We start from the raw sequence: 22,467 nt of genomic DNA on the forward strand, positions 1-22,467 counted from the left end.
TGGAAATAGAACTTGAATAACTTTGATATTTATTTAACATTTGGCTAATAAGTAAGAATCTGTATTCACAAAGATTAAAAAGATTTAAAAATACCTCATTGTATTCTTCACATAGAATTAAATTCAAAGTGTCAGACCCCAACTTCTATAATCTGTCTTAAGTGTGTATTAAGGTTATTCACTTAATTCTACTGCACATAACTAACGTTAAGGGAAAAGATTCAACGACTTTCAACAACTTTTTATTTTACCTGGTTAGCTGAAACACATGTTCTTGGTTTATGTACATCTTTGCCTCAAACAACAAAGTGAGGCCATGATTCAAGAAACTCCTTTGATACTTCCTTGATTTTAAGCTTTCACATTTAATTGAAACTTCCAGCACAGTAGCCCATGTAAGATTGAATAGGCATGTATTTTTAATAAGAATAGGTAGAAAATAGGTATTTATGGGAATTACAGCAATTGTCCAGTCTCTCAAAGGAGGAGCTCAGCAGAGAGATTTCTTTTCTCCTTCACATGTGTGTCTTACTGTCGCAGATGAAAGTATTGACACGGAAAAGATTTAGTAAGAAATCTAGGTTTATTAATAAATAACAGCAATTTATCATTACAAAATAATTCAGAAATGCTGAAAGAAAGAAAAGCACTTATTCACAGATTCTAAAATTACAAGATTCACTCTAACTTAGCGGCACCTTAATTTATACACATATATACATGCGCATACACAAACCAGACATATACATACAGAAACAAAGGTGTTTGGATTAAGTAGAATGAACACAAAACAGACAAACACACAGAAACAAGGGGATGTACCCACACACACTCCCCAATAAACAGCAAAAGAACAGGTGGAAGAGAAGTAGCACAAAGAAAACTTCCCTCTCAAATTTAGAGCAAATACTCCCAATTCCTCGGCATCCCTCAAGGGTCAATAATTGAGACTCAAGTGGTGGATTTCACCCTGGCCTTCTGTCTGGAGCAGACGACACCTTAAGGGTTTTTGTACCTGAGGGGCTCCCAGCTCAGGGGAGATGCTGGTCACAGGCCGCTGCGATCCAGGAGAACTCAGAGGGTCTCCCTGGTGGTTGCAGTTTATAGGGTCCAAGATAATTGACTTTTATCAAATACCTTCTGGTGCCTTCCGGCAGTTGCACAAGAATTTGATGAATGTGCAACCCTGTTATTGTTCCATCTGACCACATCCCAGTCACAGGTGTGCCAGGCCATCAGGAGATGATGGGCCGTTATTATGGGCCATTATTACCCTTTCTGAGCAATGGGGAGAGGTAGGAGCCAGGCTCCTTATCAGTCCTTATCTCCACAGACTGGTGCATAGCTGGAGGAATGTGGATGGAATCGCACCTGGCACCAAGCAGCCCAACAAGGAGGGGTAAGAATTGCACCACCACACTTATATACCTTGCTTATATATATTCTGATATACCCTTAATTGACCCTTGTTCTGACACAACATCAGAATAATTTGTGACAGTAACACAATTTTTCACAAGTAACTAGTTTATCTGAAATCACTGCACAAAAATATCCCAAGAAACTCCCCACTGAGTTAAGGAGATTTTGTTTAGTGTCTTCAATATCCCTTTGACTGACAATCATGGTAAAAAATTGGACACCAACATATATAAGCATAGGCCAAAAATATATTGTAATACTAGTAATGACTAAGGAAACGGAGGCAATGGCAAAAACTGAACTGTATTTCCATGGACTGAATTATTCCAAGAAGATGGAAAGAATGTGGTGACAGAAGGTGAAATAAAGAATGGTCATAAAAAGATGAATCCTACAGGAATAGGAGGAAAATTTCAGAATGAACAAGTTTGGCTTTTTTTACCTAGCTTCTTACTATTTTTTCCAAGGGAATATATAGAACAAAGACCTGAGTATGATTAAAAAGTTGATCAAACATTTATAGCAAATACCTACACATTATAAAATAAAATACACAGTTTTGTGAAAGAAGGTTAAGTCTCAAACCCAAAATTATATGTTTTAGCTACAAGAGAACAGGATGAAACAAAAGATATGGGAAGGAGGAAGGCTGACATTCATGGGAACAATGAACTAGTCCTGAATTCCCAGTTTTTGGTGGTAGCCAACATCAGAGCCATGATTTTGGACTAGCTGAATATTATGCAACCAGTAAATTTGAGAGCCAACCAAAAGACAGGTTTAACAGATTTACTTCATCTGTATTTCATATAGGTAGAAACATTATATGGCTGGTGAAGTTTCCTATATCTAGGTGTTAAGTAAATTCCAGTGTCTCTTTTCTGTAGTTTCCCAAATTTCTGTCACATCAATGCATCTCCTAACTAATCTCTCAATTAGCCTCAATTTCTATATAATAAAAATCTACTCATCGGTGTAAGTTTTACATTTTTCCTTGGCTGGTTCACAAAAGTCTGAGATAAAGGTAATTTACATCCTTCAGTGCTAAAATGCTAACTCCAATATTTATTTCAGAATGATTTTTAAAACATTGTTATGGATATTATTGATGGTGATGATTTGGGCTACAGTAGTGTCTAGTGTGGTGCCCAAAAATTAGGGCTGTTAATGCTACATCACGCACAAACACAGTAAGAGAGAATCCCTACTGAAAGAGATGACAACAATTTTAAGGCTGTCTTGAGACTTTATTAATGCAGATAAAATGCCCTGAGATTTAGTGATAGAACCTATCCTACAAATGAAAAATATAGTTTATATAATAATATAACTAAATGAAACCTTTCAATGAACTAATTTAGACTACTAGCAAGAGGCATGAAGGACTTTTCTCTTTTGCAGCATAAAAAGCTTTTCTCTCTGTGCCATTTCCATACTTCTTACCATAGCATATGCACATTTGAAGTGCATTTTTCATCCCGGCTTTAATTCAAGGTGTTTTACCAAAGTATATTCCTCTAGAAAGAAGGTTTTACATTGTATGCCTTTTATTCTTCCAGAAAAACTAATCAATGTTTATTACGAACCTCTGGAGTATGTAAATAAACATAGCATTAGGTTTCTGTTTCATAGCCTCTCCTCTAGAATACACATTACTAAAATATCTAAAGACAGTTAGACTTGTAAGGATTTTATTTATTTTTTTAAATACACAATGAAGCTTGTCAGGATTTTCTTTTGATCAGTTACCTGTGTAATACTGTTAAGTCATGCTCTGTTATCAACAACTCAACTATAAAAATGTTGCCTTTGCTTTCCCAGCAGTGACAGTCAGTATGGTCTTCTTAAAACATAACACATGCACTTGTGAGGGGAATAGGGAATTTGTACATCCAGAAAACTTCCAGGTGAGTATGGCCAAAGGGAATCTACAGCATGTGCCTTATCTGTGTACAAGGAGAAGAGCAATGCAACACTGACTGTGCTGCAAATAGCTGGATGTACCTAGCTGGAAGGAAGGAAAGGTGAGAACCGTGCTCCTGTGTCACGTTCACTGTGTGAGCTGACCAGGCAGGTGTTTGCCTACAGTGATGCTACTTCAGCACTGAATCCAGTGTTAGTTTTGTTTATATTGCTGCTGCCACCCCCCCTTTTTTTTTTTTTTTAATAGACAAGAAATCCTGTTACTGAATTTTGAGGAGCATATCTGTTTGGGAACACATCTGCTCCCAAGTTCTTTATCTTTTCTCTTCTAATAGAATCAGTCTTATGGGGCAGGAATTAAGTTTCTGTGGCAGCTAGTGTTCTAAACTTCATCAAATTTTAATTAATAATACACGATTGCTTTGTGGACAGGCATTTTTTCGAGCTGAAGCTTGCAGAGTGCTGATAGTTTCTAGACAGTTGGATGGTTTCTTAGAACCATGTTTGCCTCCAGAGTAACAGAAATTTCAACGGATCTACACTGAGATTTTTAGCCAGAAAAATAAATAAATTAAAATAATTAATAAAACAAAACTTTAGAAGAGCAAATCTAAGTGTGTGTCTCTGATTTCTAACCATGCCACAGGGACAAAATTAAAATAATTATGGTTATGATATGCCAATCTTTGGCCCATTTACATTTGCATTAACACAATTTGAGAATTAAGTAGGTGACTTTTTTACCATACTAACCTGCTTGTCGATAAAATACAAAAAGCTAATTTTAAAAATATTTGTACCAATGGAACTGTAACTATTCACCACTCTGCAGTAAGTTTCCAGCCATATTAAGTATGTACCCAAGATAATCATATACTATGTACAACTTTTTGTTCAGACACCAGTGTCTTTGTGTAAGTAGCATATGTACTATAAAAACAAGCCACAAGAGGACTTCTATAAACCCAGTTCCCTGTTTTTATAGAGATTTATCAATATGAATCAGCTGTAGCTCTAGGCACATAGCACAGAAAAACCCTCTATGTTGCAAGAGCATTAGGGTTATAAAGTCAAGCACACATGAGTTAGGAAATGCTGTCTCTAAAGCAGCATGCATAACCTCACTTTGACTTTTTTTTTGCTTGAGCAATCAGACATGATAATGCTGAGGGCCAGAGAAAGCCCGAGAGGACCTAAAGGATCCTGGATTCACTCTAATGTTCGAGCGAGGCACAGTAAATAAAGTCTGAAGAGATCTAGTCTAGGGTGGCCTGGGACATTGAATCCAGCCCGCTGGAGGCTTCCATCAAGAGCACAGCCTTTTCCGCAGAGCAGGTGAAGCTGCTCAGCAGCTAGCATTGTTCAATTAGACAAAAAGGCTTCTCGAGTCTCCTGCCTTGTAACACCCAGAGCTGGGATGCGGCAGAGGCTGCCGATGCCTCTGGAGGCTGAGCAGCAGATGGGAAGATGCTTCAGCTGCTGGGGCCAGTGCCCTCCCCACTCCCCGCACGAGGGGCAGCAGTGTGGAAGACCAGGGCAGCCTGGCTTTGTGGAACAGAAGGGTTCAGCTGCGACAGCTTCGGCTCCTGGACAGAGCATGGATGTCACAAGAGACAGCATTTGGCAGAAGCTGCTGCCAGAGAAAAGTGGCCAAGGAGAAACCGAGCATGGAAGCTGTGACAGCAGGGATGTGAAGTGTGACACAAGACAGCTGAGTGCCAGGATCTTGATCCAGCCTCAGAATAACTCAGTGTGGATTATCCTGAAGTTTGTGGTCAAATTCCTCATAATTCACACCTTAACTCTGTGTTTTCTACTTCCTAATCTCAGTCTCCTACCCTATTCCCCCCCCGTCCTGATTTCCATCCCAGTTTCTCTATCCAGCTAATGCCTGTCCTACTCTCTGATCTCTGGTTTCTAGTAACAACTCCTCTCTCTCACAGTTTTACTCTCTTCCCTTTTACCAAGACTCTTTCCAGTATTTTATTCCACTGATGCCTCTTCTCGCATTAAAAAAGGAAGGAAAACTGTGTCCTCTGCTCCTGGTGCCTTGGGCTGGAACAAGATCTGTGTAGTCTTCATGAAGGCTAGTAGCTAATGATTTTCTTTTTCCACCTAGATTCATAACAAAGCTAAACATTTTTTTTCTCATGAAGACAAGAGAAGGTACTTCTCTGCCACCAGAGTGACACTTTAGCTAAGTTTCTAGTGCCTACTATAAAACATGTAGGTCCTAGGCTGTCTTAACCTATATATTAATGGAGGAGAAAACATATTTTCTATTAAATTCATTCTTTGAAACAGCTGAATCATTCTGGTTGATACTGGAAAAATACAGCCTCGGGCAGATACCTGACAATGCAATTTTCAGACTGAGTGACCAAAGTTTTAAAAAGTTAAGAAACCCTGGTAGCAAGTTCTGTCAATGGGATGAACTGGACAGCCACATATATGAGCTTTTCTAACAACATTAACACACTGTACCAACTGAATTATTTATTGCAGAGAAAAAGCCTTTGCAGATATCGGCAAGTTACAAAAACCCATCTCTATATAAACTACCATCGGCTCAAAGACTGCAGAGTCAACACAACCTGAACTCTTGGTCTGTACAGGTGATTCTCTCCATGAAGCCAGTATTAAAACCACAAACTACTTCTATTTCCAAAATAACTTGCCTTATGATATTTTGCTTATAACCTCCCGTATCACCACACACTAGTCATTTCAAAATGCTACCTAAGGGCAACTAAAACTGGAAAAACAAAGAAGAAACACATGCTGACTTTGATGTTGTTGTCCCTCTGGTTCCCGTTAATATTTTGGAGAAAAACATCTTTGAAAACTAAGCAGAGAGAGAGAGAGAGAGAGAGAGAGAGTCACACACAGAGAAAAGCTTATATTCTGAAGAAGCCAGAAGGCACCAGATAAAAGCTGATAAAAAGTAGGTCAGCTAATGATTCACAGCATCCAATGCTCACAGAACTCATTGCAAATGCAGAAGCTAATGTCAAATTCTTTAATATAGAGGAAACGGATAGAATGGAAACAATTGGCTATACACACATCTGGGTATGGAAACTCTGCAGATGTTGAGAACAGAGCTCCAGTGATGGTAATTGTTATTTAGGGTCCACTGGAAATTCAAAAGTCTAGACTTGAGCACTTAACTTCTTCCAGCCTGGATGCTGAGACTGGTGATGTGAGGTCCATGAATGCTCGTGCTTTCTATTAAAGTTTTTTTAACTTTGTTCAGGTACGCCTTACATTTTTCTTTTTTGTTCTGGGATTAGTCAGGGCAGTGAAAGTGGGTAATGCTCTCAGAAGTAGCAAAAGTGGGAGCATCATCTTTGACAATAATATATCTCAGCTTTCTGTTGGATAGTGTGTCAATCTGATATGATTTAGGTTCACCCAGTGGTGGAAACAACTTCTTTGTAGGGTAGATAGCCAACACAGAAAATAAAGGACAAGGAAGAAGGTAACGCATTAGCTAAAGATCCCTTTTGTGTTTAGACACCCTTAAAACTGCTGACAGCAAGGATCCATGAAGTCTTCCACAGGGCAAAAACATGCTCATTTATACATGAAGCCTCTTGCAGCCTGATTCTGCAATGAGCTTATTAAGAAGCTTGAGAGAGCTAACAGGAATATAGAGCAATTTCAGCCTGGGATTTCAGCGCTGGAAAGTGAAGTCTCATCATCATAAACAAAGGTGGCCTGGAAGTACAGAAATCCTCACACTTTTCCAGTCAGCAATGCTGACACATAAGCTCGTGGATGTTTTTCCCCTTTACTGTTTGTGACTGCATAATAAGCCTGTGGCAACTGCAGCAACTGCTTAGAAGCAAAAGGAGAGCAATTTATTTTAGTTACGTTTTAATGTCTTTTGTCAGCTTGAAACCAGGATAGTCAGCTTCCTTTGACCAGCTGGTTCTCCCCAGACCACAGGCAAGGGCTCCATGGCCCACGGTCTGTGGACTTCTGTGGCAGACAGTATTGATTGCACAGCTCCTTTTACATGGGGAATGAAGTCTGTGACATTTATTACTGTAACCATACCAAATCATTCATTTTATTTTTTTGACAGAGTATATATTTATATGAATTGCAACCAACTCCTGAGCAATAAAGAGGCTTCTTCAGAAAATCCACTAACATTTAGTTGAAATTCCAGGTTCCCAAACGCTATTCAACTCTGGGTCAGAGACTTTGTCTTTTGTTAAGTGACATCAATTGACATCAACTGAAAACGTAGCCCATTATCTCAGAGGTCAGGTTCCTAAAATAATTGTTCTGTTTCCAAAAGTGTGAATTTATGGTTAATTTTTCTTTGATAGATTCCATAAACAGAACTAAAAGCTCTAAAATAGAGCTCAGACCTGACTGGTTTATATAATCAAATCCAGGCACTAAGCCTCCAAAAGCTCAAACAGAAACATTATTATTTTGACAAAATATATATAAGAAATGAATGTTAATCATGTTGAAATTGTATCTAGAAAAATAAGAAGCACTCTAAACCAGACATTTCCATTTTTTTTTTTGAATGGTTTACACAAAAACATACAGCTTAATTTTTTTAAAGAACAAAAGTCTTGAAACCAAAATTTAAGCCAAAACTTAATTATTTTATTCTTATCGTGCAAAAATGTTTCAATTGTTGCTCCCCATTACTTGATTTTTTTAAATGATTCATTCCAATTCAGGACAAAAAAAAAATTATTGGGAAATTAAAAATTAATTTTGTGCCCAGATCTACTTAAATTAAGGTTATTGGGATATTCTTTTTGAATACTTATTCCCTCAGGATTCACTGGGCCAAATTAATTCCTATTAATTAATCTCCACTGATTTCATTGTGCTTCTTCCAAAGAAGGATTTGATTTTTATTCCTCTAAAATGTGGGCATATAACATTAATATTTCTCAGCATTTAGAATAATTCTATTTGCTTAAAAATCCCTACCCAAAAAAAGGAGGAAAAAACCCCAAACCTCTAGCAAAACATACTTTTTCATTCCTGGTGAAAAGATAAGTAGTTCAGAATCCTGTATTAAAAGCAGATCACAATCCAAACTTTGCTTAGTATGTGATAAAAATAAAGATTAAAATGAAATATATTGATGCATTTTTTTGATTACTTGAAAATGTCTATTTTGATTAATAGAAATTTTAGCCAGAAGAATCAGATCCCTCAGAGATACTCTTTTCTAAGAGTCCTTTTCATCCAGCTGAGTGCAAGATCACTGTGACATGAGTAATAATGCTTTCCTACATATTAGCACAACATTAGGGCATCATATTTTACTCGGAAAATTATAAAACGTATGCCATAGTCTCCTTCAATCTCAGCAAGTGAGGTTACGAGTCATCCCCTGAAGCCCTTCATCATCCTGGATTTGCTCGTCTACTGTCACATCTCGGCTCTATTGGCAGCTGGAGACAAATGGCATGCGCTGCTCCCCTTTATACGCTTGTATAAAATACAGCTGTGAACTGAAATGCTTTACAGCATTAAGAATGATTCTGTGATATTTAAACTCTAATCTGTCCCTCTGCTGAGGGCATTGCTTTCACAAGGGTAGAAAAGTTGCTGACAGACCCATTGCAGTTATTAGTGTCTGGCCAGGAGACGGCTCCTCACAGTCATGTCCAAGGGACATGCCAAAAGCCAGGAGATTTAGAAATTAGCCTGCTGGAAAAATCTTAACAACAGCTACGGCCATTAAATATCGAGGTTGTGATACTTTGACAGTTCATTAGCAGAGCTAATTGTACTGTGTCAGCTGAGGTATGTGGCCATGTCAACTTTCCTTCCTTACCTAAGAGAAGACAGACTCCGAGAGAGACGGATGCTGCAGATGAGGAAGAAGCAAAGGCTCAGCAAAGCACCACGGCTCCCTCCCAGGGTGACAGGACCCCTGTTCACGATGCTCCAACACAATTTCTTTCATACACTTACATAGCTTATTCCCTTACAGTGAACATTTACACCTGTACATTTATACATGTAAAGGTATTTTCTGATCGTGGTGTTTTCTGCATGCTCAATAAACACTAAAGGCTATGTAATGATCCTTCTTATCATAAAGCTAAATAAATGACAACCACATTCACAATAGTCCAAGTCCACCAATAAGAAATCCGACTTTAGGTATATCTAACAAGTTTAACAAACAAGGTAGATACTTCGTACACATGAACAGCTCTCCATTATTAATCACGTTTCATTTAGACTATAGTGAATTACTTTGAGCTGGATATTTCTGTTGCATTGTCTCTGACCTGAACTGTTAATTTTATATAATAATACTTAAGAGCTGGTTCTATATATACAGAAATCTCATGAAACAATTCTCTTTGTTTGATTGTTTAGTTTTTCAGGGTTACAACCTCAGAAAATCAGACTGATAGTCAGTTATGTCCATCTGCTTGTTTTGTTATATATTTGCTGCTGTAGCACTATCAAACAGAAATATATTACTATGAAGTCCCTTTGACTCACACCCACTTTACAGTTACTTTACAGAGATATATGTTCTTTCATGCCTTTGTAGACCAGATGATACTCCAATCCAATGCAAACATTTGACAAACTTGATTGTCCAGACTAAAACTCTGATAATGATGTAATATCAGCCTCACTTGTTCTTCATACTTCAAAAGAAAACCAACAAAACTATACATTTTTACAGCTGTTTGAGTTTTTTTTCTGATACTGTGTGTTCTTTACATGTCTTCGCTTTCTCAAAGAGCAGAACATCAGCAGAACTGAAAAGAATGACAGATGGTCTGTCACACATGTTCAACATTATCTCTCCTTGCCTCTGTTTCTACAACCTGAAAATCCATTCTGTGCAAGGAACAACAGAGGAACAAAGAAGATAGATAGGACTCCTGAGCAGTACTGAGTCTTAGGACCAGAGTAGAAACAGAAGTTGAATGCAGAACATGTGCTAGTCTCCATCTATTGTATAAGCAAACAGAAAAATTAACATATAATAACATTACTTAAGAAAAAATACTGATACTTAGGGTCCTGCTAGTTTAATATTCAAAATGAACCAGTAGTTATTGTATCAGACAGTAAAAAGCAGTCAGATGAGAAAGCCCTACAGAAAAAGTTATAGAAATAATAAATCATAGAACAGCATTAAAATACTCAAAAATGGGTTCCTTTGCAGTTTGAGACACAGCATACTCACAAGACTGCAGTTGCTAAATACTGTTTGTGATTTAAGAAAAATGAGTATGCACAGTTTTGCTAAACTTTTAGAGCATGTAGCAGGAAAAAAAGCTCTGGTCTTCTACAGAGGTACTTTCGAGCTACTACAAAATGATTAATAGATACTATTAGCACAGTTATTGGCCTAGATCTACAAAATACTATGCACTTCATAATATGTGATTAGCATAACCCATTTATGTTACTTTCAAATACACCCAGAGAATGAGGGAGGTTTGAGCATCTTATTGGAAAAATCATGTGACTGTTACAGAAGCCAGTACAGAAGACTGGCCAGTAAAACAGGTGATCTTGCTTGAACTATATAAAAAATTATCTGTAAAATAAGACCCAGAAATTAAGCACACAGGCGATCTTTAGCTATAAAAGACTTATAAAATAGCTACAATATATTTAATTCAGCATCATTAATAAGGGAACTTAGAGACTTCAGGTAGCATAAATATAAATACTGGGAGTTATGCGCTCCACAAGTTTTGGGGTGGAAGGGTTTGATTGCTTTGGTTTTAACAATGCCAACAGAAAGAGGTGTGGCACTGTTACATTAACAACCAGTAAGTGCATGTTTCTTTTCTCTTAATTCAAGGTCAGTGTTTTAACCTTTGTCTAACCTTTGAACCTTTCCACCAAAACTGCAAGCAAGCTGAAAATACAATGTCTGTAATAGAAGTAGGTCAACATCACATTTCCTTAATCAAAAGTGCCAGAAACATCAGCTCTCTTTCCCCATCCTCAGATCACTGATTGGAAGGAACTGGAAACAGGGAAGTATCTTTCTATACATAGTCTATTTATAGCATTCTTTTTTAAGTGTTTCTGGTTGCAGCTGTAGATTGGATATTGGACAAGATGGACCTCAGTGCTGGACTAATACAGCAGTTCTTATGAAAGTTTTCTTAGGAGTCACACATTTGCATTTATAGCATCTGATGAAATTCACCCTGCTGTCTGCTTTTCTAGCTACACACTCAAAAAAGTGGGTGATTAAATCAAATAAACAAATATCCCTTTGTCTAATTCTATAATCCAAATATCCAGGCACTTCCAGCAAAAAATCTCAAAAATTGTTGCTATCTATTTACTGCATGCTACTATTATCGGAATGTCTATCCAGAATTCATCAGACAGATGGAAATTTGCCTGTGATTTGAATCAGCCGGAATCTTTATACGCATTTGGCATGACACTGAGGCCAAGCTCTGCTGAGAGGGTGGTGCACTGAGCTGGGCTTGCTGCCACATTAGTGGAAGTCACAGGAACTCTCATCACTTCAGAGGGTTTATATGTTTACCTCCAAAAATGCTATGTAGAGATACCAAACGATATGTACAATCTGTGATTCTCCTGTACGCCTTTTCACATACCTACTTGGGAGTTGTTAGATCATGAAGTAGTCACTTATCTGATGTGAAGAGGTTAAAGAAGTGGGCTTTCAATCTTCTTCAGAAGGAACCTTCCTGACTTGCACAGACAAGTATTGATCTGCACATTTCCCCATGCATCAAACTATTGAACTATCATCAGATGTGTTCCCTTCTCAGATGCAACTGGAAATAACAAAATATCCCAACAAACTAATTAATGAATCATCTTATGGAACTTGATCCTTTCCTATCACAGACACAACAAAAATCCCTTTGTCCTTCATGGTGCCAGATGAAGCTGCTGATGAACAGTACAATTGCAGAACAAAAAAATTTAATCAACATTGGAACTTTTCCCAACCATTCCCTAGGGAAAGAAATTTTCCCCAGCTCTTTTCTCCTGCTGCATGGCACTTTGAATATTGCATATTCTGAAACAGATGAAAGATATACATGGAATGAGCCGGACTTACTTGTACCCTAGGCTTTTTGGCATTCAGCAGTGGACAACAGTCAAATTATAATAGCATGTACATTCATGTTATCGTCAAAGCTACTCTGGGCAGCAGTATGGACAGAAGTGGTCTGTGCAGTCTCTTGAGAAAGCAGAAGTTGCCTCACTTTGCTCAGGCACATTTTTTGCATCTCAATAGGGATGTACTTGGCATTTAGATGTAATTTTGTACATTGAAATCTGAAGCATTAAGCCATTTTGATTCTTGTTCTTTACTCCTATTATTCTCTTTTATTATTGTGAAACCACCCAGCATTTCACAAACTGTTTCTATAATAACACCTAGAGCCATTTTTTTTCAAAGTGACACTGGTTTTGACTGGCTCTGTTGGTGGTGCTGCACCAAAGAACCACACACTTCCTCTGAATTCATTTGGACTCCTGAGTGCTGGAGGAAAGCACAATGCTTGAAATCACTAATGTATTGTTTCCAGCTGAGCACTTTGGTGTAAGGCTACCCCCAAAACCAGCACAATGATAATCTAAGATTGCCTGGCTTACTCTTCCTGGCCCCTCATGAAGTCTGTCTTTTTCATTCTTTATAGCATGAGTTCCTTTAACTATTTAGAGGCATACGTTTTCATCTTTATTCATACTTTCCCATTCACTCACTTTTTATTCTGGTAACCTTGCCAAGAGCAGATTTTGTCAGGTGAAGTAATTTCCATCAAATTAGAGAGATTAGTTTAGCTGATGTGAGCTGTATACAAGAGGCTCAAACAAGCACTTGTAGTTTGTCTGACAAATGCAGGCTTAAATTCTTCTTTACTTCAGCTGGGTAAGTAAACCCAGCAAGCAGAGAGCAAGAGACTTCCAACTACTCATGGAACAATGCAATGAGGCAATCAATTAAAATAAACGCAGCTTGCGGCAGAATAAAGACGCTGAAAGGTTAATATATTTTCTGCTATCTGGTGCATAAATCAAATTCTCGGTCAAATTCTCAGTTAAATTTCAGAGAGGGGATTTTTTCTTTAAGGGCTTATAAAAACTCCTTGTATAACTGATATGTTTTCAGTGGCAGAGATGCAAGAGCTCGTGTCACAGCACACACAGCCTCTTGCGCCTGACAATACAAACATTCTCTTAAACAGTGCCTCAGAAGTCAACGTCACTGAGCAGCAAGAAAACAGTGAGGATAAAAAACTCACCACCGCCTCCACTTATCTTCTAGCCTGCTCCCAGACTTCAAAATGTCAAAGAATATAAGTATACGATATTTGACTTTAGTGCCACTATATGTTTCAGCTAAAGCCATGTGAATCAGGACATTCATTTTGAAAGCACCATTCCTAGACTGTGCCAGTATGTTCCGTCTATTGATCTCATTTGAAACCATGAAATGTCCTAAACTATTCTGACATCAGTAATAAAAATCAACCATGTGAACAATAATACATGAAACAGGTAGAGACACCTCCCTATCATTCTTTTGGTTTTACAGTAATTTCAACCTCATATCCACTTACAAATAAAGCTGTCTCATTTTACAACCCTGGCCACAAAATCATGCTAAATTTGCCAGTTCACAAGGTTCTGAAATTAATCCAGGTGACACTCTGTAGACAAATTGGTTTTGCATTGTGATTTTATGTTCATGCAACCTCCAAGCTCTAGTCAAACCCCAGGGTCCTTGAAACTCAGTCTACTGAAATCAAAGACAGGGATGGGGGGAAATTCATCATCGACTTAGAGTTTTGTACAGCTGTCTCATTTTCAGGTATTTTTTTCATAGTCCCAAGGAAGCTACAAATTTTAATGATATGTTGTACCCAGAAGTCCTTTATCCAATATTCCAAAAAGTGAAAGAAACTGATAAGTTTTTCCTTCTTTTTGCTCATGTTCATCTGTGATTCTTTCAGCTTGGACAATTGATATACAAGGAAGTCAGTCAAACTCTTCCCAGTTTCTAGACTTCCTTTAGGAACTGAATTTAACAGAATATGGATGATGACAATCATCTGTGTGCAGCTGACTACTATTAGCTTCTTCTATCAATTCCAATACTACCATGTGGTGACCAGGTGCAAAAACTGGCTGGCCCCCAGGGAGACAGTCAATGACTGAACCTTGGCATGGGACTGTATCACTTTTGGGGAAATGGCCATTACTGATGTTGTCCAGCTGGCATAGAAGACTCAATCAGCTGAGCACTCACCTGGGATCAGTATTTTCCTCTGGTCAAGAATCTGACATTTCTTCCATTCCTATCATTACAATAAGAGTTCCCTACTCAAGCACTGTATGAAGTTTATGCCTGGAAATTAAGCTGTTCATTCTAGTAATTTCCGTATCTAAAGCATCCTTTTGCCCTATTCGAGAGAGTCATCTCCATGTCGTCAACCACATTCCTGAGGAAAAAGTTGTCTAACAGGGTACATGGAGTGATAATGGAAGAGGGTAGCTCTACTTACTTACCTTTCATTTCTAAGGCAGGAGTGACAAGTAGGGCAGTTTGCTTTTTGATTTTTCGTAACTGGATGCCTCTGTAAACAAAAAAAAAATTGAAAACTGTATTTGGAACACATGGAATCATCTTGCTGTGACCCACTGAAGAATCTGTTCAGAAAAGTCTCATAGAAGTCCTTCTTTGGCACAAAAAAAGATTAATTTTCAAATTTTAAAGTTTTTTTTTTTTAATCACTTTCTTATCCTGACCTAGGTACTACTAAGTAGTTTTAACTTTGCTTAGAATTGCCCACTACAGCTATATATAACATCAACCTAAGGGGGCAGTTATGCCACAACCAAGTCACCAAAAAAACATTACAAAAAAACGTTTTGGTATTTTCATCACACTTCCGTATTTATCTTCTATCTCATTTTCAACCTTCCTTTTTATCTTCTGAATTCAGAGAAGCTGATGCAACTACTTAATTCTTTCCTATCCTTCTATTCCATAGGGATTCGTAGGGCAGATAAGCAATTAGATATGCTACTCATGAGTAGTTATTTCTTATTTGGAAGTGGTTTCTACCCACAATTTATTCCACACCATTTGTCATACACTTGCACTCATGATTATGTAATTGCAGTATGATAATACATTCTTTTTCTATAGAATAATAACATTTTCCGGCATTTGGTCCTAAATTATGTTTATGACTATCCCTACAAGGGAATGGTACTTTAAATAAGAAAACCTACTATTCTTAAAAGATATCTTTAATTGCTACAATTACGAGAATTTCATGAAATATGTATAAATGAAAAAATGTGTGGGAGGTAAATATGCTGGCATATTGACAGCACTTATACACCAGGAATGGGTTAAAACTCTGATTCATGTCTTGTACATATTGCAATCCAGCTCTTTGGCCAGATTCTCATTTTTGTAGAGTACATCCAAACACAAACAGGATGAAGCATGCTTGAAACGGAAAAAGAAGCCATTTTAAGTATCTCTGAATCCCTTTATTTTTCCTCCCCTACTGGCATGGCACCTTCTGAATCCTAATCTCTGAATACCTCAAGGTTGTTTCCTCTGGCAACGGTTTCATCTGTTGGGAATTAAGGCCCTGATCCTCAAAAAATTACATGTGTTTAAATGGACAGTCCAAGCCAAGAGCAGGATTAGGAGTTCTGCAAAGTTAAACCTTTGCAAGTCTTTTCAGGCTTGGGGTGCGAACTCTGACAGTAAATACCCAACATCTCCAGCAGTGCTGGCTTCAGTGATTTATTCTATTATTCTCTCAGCACAGATCATCCTGCCAGGTTCTACCAACCTTCCACGCCAAACTGCCACAATCCCCACTGCTGCTCCAAGAGCAGTGGGCTGCCTTTGCATTGGAGTCTTGTTAAGGCTGATATCGGAAGGAGGAGGCAGACTGTGTTAAATCCGCTCTCACTTTCCAAAAGTTCAAGAACAGTCATATTCCTATTAATCGCACAAGCTCATACTGTATGTTTACTCCACTGCAGAGAACCAGGAGAGTAGTGGCGTGTACGGTGCCCACGGGAAGGAGAGAGGTCTTTATTCCCAGTATCCTAGTCCCGCTCCATAACAGTACACAACTGAGATGGAAGGACCGATCATTTCAGTGAAAATTAAACTATTTTGTAGACGTGTCTCTGCTAAAAAATGAGAAGAAACTGCCCACAGCCTTAAATGGCATCCCTTCCCATGTACTGAAAATCTAGGAACTCCTTTTATTCCTGCAAACAGAGCCCGAATCAGGTCAGAGTTGTGTTGCTTCGGAAATCCAATGACTGTCCCTGAACTTGAAACACAGGCAGCTTTACTGCTCTTCCACCACAGACAGGCATCTCTCATGCATGTTACTCAGGACATACTTTCCACAATGCTAGCCTAACTATTGACCCCATACATTAACGCTGTTGTTACATGTTCAATTTTCTTTTTGACAGTGGAACACAAAGGTCTCTATAGTTGACAAAGATTGGCCTTATCATTAGGAATATATACACACAGTGAGATGCACTTGTGTTGTACAATATGAATACTACCGTATGCTGGGCGTTGATTACTGTATCAAAACAGCACATAAGGACAGGAGCTGGTGAGAAGTCAGTTTTGAAAGGAAGCTTCCTGAAGATATTTTTGTTACTAAATAATATACTGTAGTTTTTCTTTCTTCTCTCCCCCACAAATCTACCTACCCAAGTCTAAGTGATTACAGTAGATTCTCCCATTATATTCCAGAGAACCTTTTCTAGTTTAACCTTAACCGGAACTGTTCTTTCTTCCCCAAACTTTTATTCTTAATTTCCTTTTTACACTTGGATGATCTTCCTGTGTATTTGTATATTACCAAGAATTTCTCAACTATTTTCATATCAACTGTTTTTATTATATTTTGGCAGCTTTAATTTTTGCTTAAAGCAGATACTGCTGCAGCACAGAAAATACTATAAAGTCTGTAAACTGTAAATTTAGAATGAAAAGTTTTCAGTCCTTTCAGCTGCATACTGCTGGTTTTTGCCATAAAATAAGTCCATCAATTAACTTTTTCATTTAGATTCTGCTCCCTGCTCTTGGCCACTTCCCACATGAACAGCTCAGAGATGATACAGTCTAGTGATGCACACCAGACTATATAACAAATCTTGACTCATGACTGAGGTTCACCAAGTGCAGTTTTCTTCCTACACTTGTTCTTCCTGTACTTTTAGTGAGAATTTTTTTGTTATTTTGGGACTTTATTGTGCTTCATTTTATCTCTCTTCCTGAACAGACATACAAGACCTGCTTGGAATTTCTATATGACATGGTAAGATAAGATGCAGAAGCAAAAAATGTGCATCTCGTACTCCCCTTGGACCCCGAGTCCTGTCCTGCCCTTCACCTATTCATTGAGATAACAAGTGGTACTGACACACGTTCTCCTCTCTTTGTTAGAAAGGGTATATAAAGGGTATTTCTAAGGATCTATCCCTTTCTTGTTTTCTTCAATAAAATGCAAAAAATTCAGGCTGTATCTTTTTAAAATCACATCTTGCACAAGAGCCTGAGTGATTATTTAATTGTTTGCACCTGTTATTTAAGATTCTCTGTCTCATTCAGTTAATTAGACATATTTAGAGTCTGATATAAAACTCCACGATGTTAGTGGGACCTTTCCAAGGGATTTGTATCTGCTGCCTAGTAAAAAATTTCACCTAATTTTTGTCCCTGTTTCTAAATGTGTTGAAAAATATATAATTTTACATTCTCCTCAGACTTCAGTATTAACATTTTGTAGTGGGCATGAAAATCCCAAATTTTACGCAGGGGTTGTTGGAATCATATTATTTTTCTCTGTTTACACAAATTTTTTAAAGGTTAATAATTAATTATATTGTGTTGCCCTTCAGATTGATACCAGACCCTGACTTCACAAAAGATTAAATAGCAGTTGTTGACCTTTAGTTTGATGTACCAATCTGAGGATTCCAGAAATCCTAGTACAACTTATTTTTGAGATCCAAGACTCTCTGTTTCATTCTGCAAACTCCATTTTGATCTTACATCTTGACTGCCTTCTCTTCTGCCTTTCCTTTTGTGTCTTATGCTAAACAATAGAACATCACTTTTATGATAATTTATTTAATGGGTAACAGTCTCAAGAAGGAGCCCAGGGTAAAGCATCTTTAAATCTTGATCTTTTAGAAGATGGAATGACACACTACCGACTTGAGGAGAAATGTAACTACAGTGAGGCTAGTCTCAGAATCTATCCATAAACTGAGGTTGATAATAGGCAGGCTTCTTAGCCATTTTATGGTCAAAGAACAGCACAGAAGAGAGCAGAAATTTGACTGTAAAGGAAACCATGCCAGAGAGAAGGGAAGGGATCCCAGGATTCTTAGAGAAAACCTCAGATCTAATTGAAAGATGCTAAAGGTGAAAAAGAGAAATATGTAGAAGTACTTTGTTTTCCCTAACTATTGCTAGCTAAAGCAAAGAATAAATCAGCTTCTGAAACCTTTACAAAGCTTATATGCCTATCATTTCCCATGTTGCGTTCTTAATGACAGTAGTACATAAGCACAGATTGTTCACAGAATTGGAGCTTTAGCAATAGGCTTATGATTCCTAATTTCATCACTGTTCAGGAAAATATTTAAGCACATACATAAGCCCCATAGCACCTTTTAATTGGGCTCTAATTCAACCCCCTGATTAAGTGCTTTTCTGAAAGGACTCTATGGGAGAAGCTAAGGTAAACCAGTGGTCTGGAAATTAGTATTCTGCCCATTAAACACCTTGAGCAAATTTTTTGTTCTAGCAGTGAGCAGCATTTTTTATGTTGGTTAGGAAACATATATTAAATCTTTTAATATTAAGTCCAAATAGAGATACTGTCATGACAGGCTACCTCTTCCCTCCTAATCCTCATAGAATCCTCTCTGAATCCTACATATATGTAAACAATTCACAGAAAACCTGTCAACAGACAGTAGAAGACAGATGATGTTTTCATGGCATACCACAAATAGCATCTTATGGCAACATGTAAACACAGAAATGTTCAAAACCTTTGCTCTCTTCATAAGTGAAAGACATCTCTAAAATTTCTGGGTTTTTTTCTGCTTTTTAGTCCCAAGTCTGTGGCTGCGTGAGTGGAATCTAGGATGGGATTATTAAGTAATGCATTGGTTTAGTGCAATGGTTGAGTAGACCTCAGGAACTGTGACATTTAATCTCTTTCTAGAAAATATTTAACAAAGGCAGCAGATCAGTTTCCTGTGAAAGGAAAACAAAAATTTATTTCTTCTATGGAACCGCTGGGTAATATCTTTCAAAGCTGAATAGCTTTGAAAACCTTTGTGTGAAATGGACCTACATAACTCCTTTAAGCACTATACATGTGTAGACACTGCACGTATTTTGAGATACACTCAGAACAATTCCCTTTATATTTAATAATCCTATCTAATTACAGATAGCAAAAGCAATTTTAATGTTTTAAAAAATGCCCTTTAAAAAACTTAAAACTACACATTTTTGAAGTTGTTCTTCTGCCTTCTATCAATGCATGTAGTTTCCTTGCTGGCTCTTAAATGATGCACTAAAGCTGCTTTAAACCCTTTAAAAATTCTTCACAACATAGAAAAGTGGAAATTGAGAGACAAGACTGGTGTCCAAAACTCATGACTCTCCTCTTTTTCAGGACAGGTGGCAACACCAACCAGTAATAAAAACAAAGAAAATACTAAGACTAAAGAAAAAGGAAATATGACCTGTTCTAGATAGCAAATGGTACACCTCTCAAATTTTAAAGCACTCTTAAAATAGTTTCCATGGGAACAGAAATTTGGCACAGTTATGAAAAAACTGTTAGGAGGCAGTTTCTACTAAGCCAGATGGTTAATGTGTAACAGGGGAATATAACAAGAAGGAAAGTAGGTTGTATAACCCCTTAAACCTTGATAATGGGTCCAAATGGACCTAATCACAGGGCATATCTCCAAGAAAATGTCATCACTGCTACCAGGGGTGACAATATTATCAAAAGCAAGTGGAAACATTCCTGATTACATGGAACATGAAAGGCTGCATACATCTTTCAGCAGTGCTGTTTTGGCTATAGGAAAAAATGAGAGAGTGGATGTGGCCACCAAGTGTGGCAATTACTCCCAGGTTGTTTCGGTTAAGTGGGAGAAAATATTTCAAATGTTTGGCTCCAAAACACATGCAGCTACTGACTCCAGAGTGTTAGGGTGGTACATGGGCAGGGAAAGTTTCCAAGCTCCACAAAGTACTACAGCGATCTCACAGTCTAAATAAAAAAACTGTTCTGAGTTGTACTGAATAGCTGCAACCAAGATATCACTTGTCATTAATTGGCTTATTAATTTTATTTCTCTAGCTTGAATACCTCTCGACCTTCTAGAGTGTTTGAATACCTTATGATGGCTAACACATTTATTGTCCCCCATCTCCCACAGGGAGGGAATAGCTGTCTCCCTCTTGATCTAACAGAAGAACAAAGCCCAAGGGTGGCAAGTTCGAGATTCTCACAGATAACATAGCTTAAGTACTGAACTCCCACTGAATTAAATACAAATACTTAGGTATCTTGGTATATCTGAATCTATGAATTTACCAAAGAACAATAAGGAACTGGATTAATGATGCAAACCTGAACTAAAGAGCTTTACTATGCCGTGTATCTCTAGCAACCATTGCTTATTAGGCCATCTTTCCACCGGCTTTGATGAAAATGTATTGATAAGCATAATCACCTTGGTGATAGATGCCTCCCAGATGATGTTCTAAGGAGGCAAACACTCTCATCACAAAGGCATTGTTTCAGAATTGCTTCCAGCCCATACCAAAGAGCTCACCATTAGTGCCTCAACCTACTGGATATTAAATCTGGAATCCTTTTACTAACAACAACAGCAATGTAATTTAAATTCTAGCAATTTAATGCTACAACAGAAAACATTATGATGCTGGAGGAAGATTTCTTCCTGATTACAATAATAATCAGCTATGGAAGTTGTATGAAGATTTATTACATGCCTAGTTTGCAGATAATGATTGTAAGACACGGAACTAGGGTACCATGTGGTTTCCAAGCCTGCTGGCAAAACAATGGGTCCTGATTCTCTGTTGCTCAGCCACACACAGTTTTATGAATGGGAAGTAAGACACAAACAATCACAATGAATGTTTCAGATTGGTTCTGTGTTTATATAAAAGACAGAAAGTGACCCAGTGATGTGCATTCAGATAATAATAAAAACATGCTGAAAACATTTGAAAAAATCTGTAGCTAGATAGTGCTGTATCTAAAACTGAAATATCACTGTGGTCAGGGTAACAGTGCAAATTTTTTTAGGCTGCTAGAACTTGCAAGATCTTCCCTAAGTCACATATCTCTTCTGGAAGAGCCAACACAAAAATTATTCCCAACATTAAACTCATCCCTGCTCTTCAGGATCCTCATGCAAACACAGCTCCAACATAGCACATATCTATTTAACATTATGTGGCTACTCAGGAAGAATTCTATCACATCCAGCATACTATCTTTGACCTAAACAGAACCTGAAAATTTCATTAAGCCCTTATACTCCCTTCATCCTGGTAGCATCTGAGGGAATACCTTCACTATTTGCAAGAGGATTTTGCCTACCTATCTGAGTGTGAGGACTGTAAAGGTTCCCTTTTGTGTCCTGAAACTTTAGTATCAATCATCAAGAGTTCATAATGAAAATTCAGTTCAAACCTTAGTCATAGGGAAGATAGTACACTTCATAACATGGTCTTTTATTTTGACTGACATTTCATTTTGGATTCAAACTAGCTGCTGCTTGTCATGTTAGATAAATACATTTTTCTTCAGCCACCTGAGCACAAATATCTCAAGAAAAATACCCAAAATAATAAGAATCAAAAAACCTTCAACATCCCAGGTAACCCAGAAAAATAGCACAGCACATGGGAACACAGGCTGTGTTATGTCACAAGTGCCTTTATTTATTATGAATAAAGCAGTTTGGACTCTTGTCAGATTAGATAGAGTAAGACCTTGGTGAACCGAA

The sequence above is a fragment of the Athene noctua genome, chromosome 11 (genome assembly GCF_965140245.1).
Source record: "Athene noctua chromosome 11, bAthNoc1.hap1.1, whole genome shotgun sequence".
Classification (NCBI taxonomy): Eukaryota; Metazoa; Chordata; class Aves; order Strigiformes; family Strigidae; genus Athene; species Athene noctua.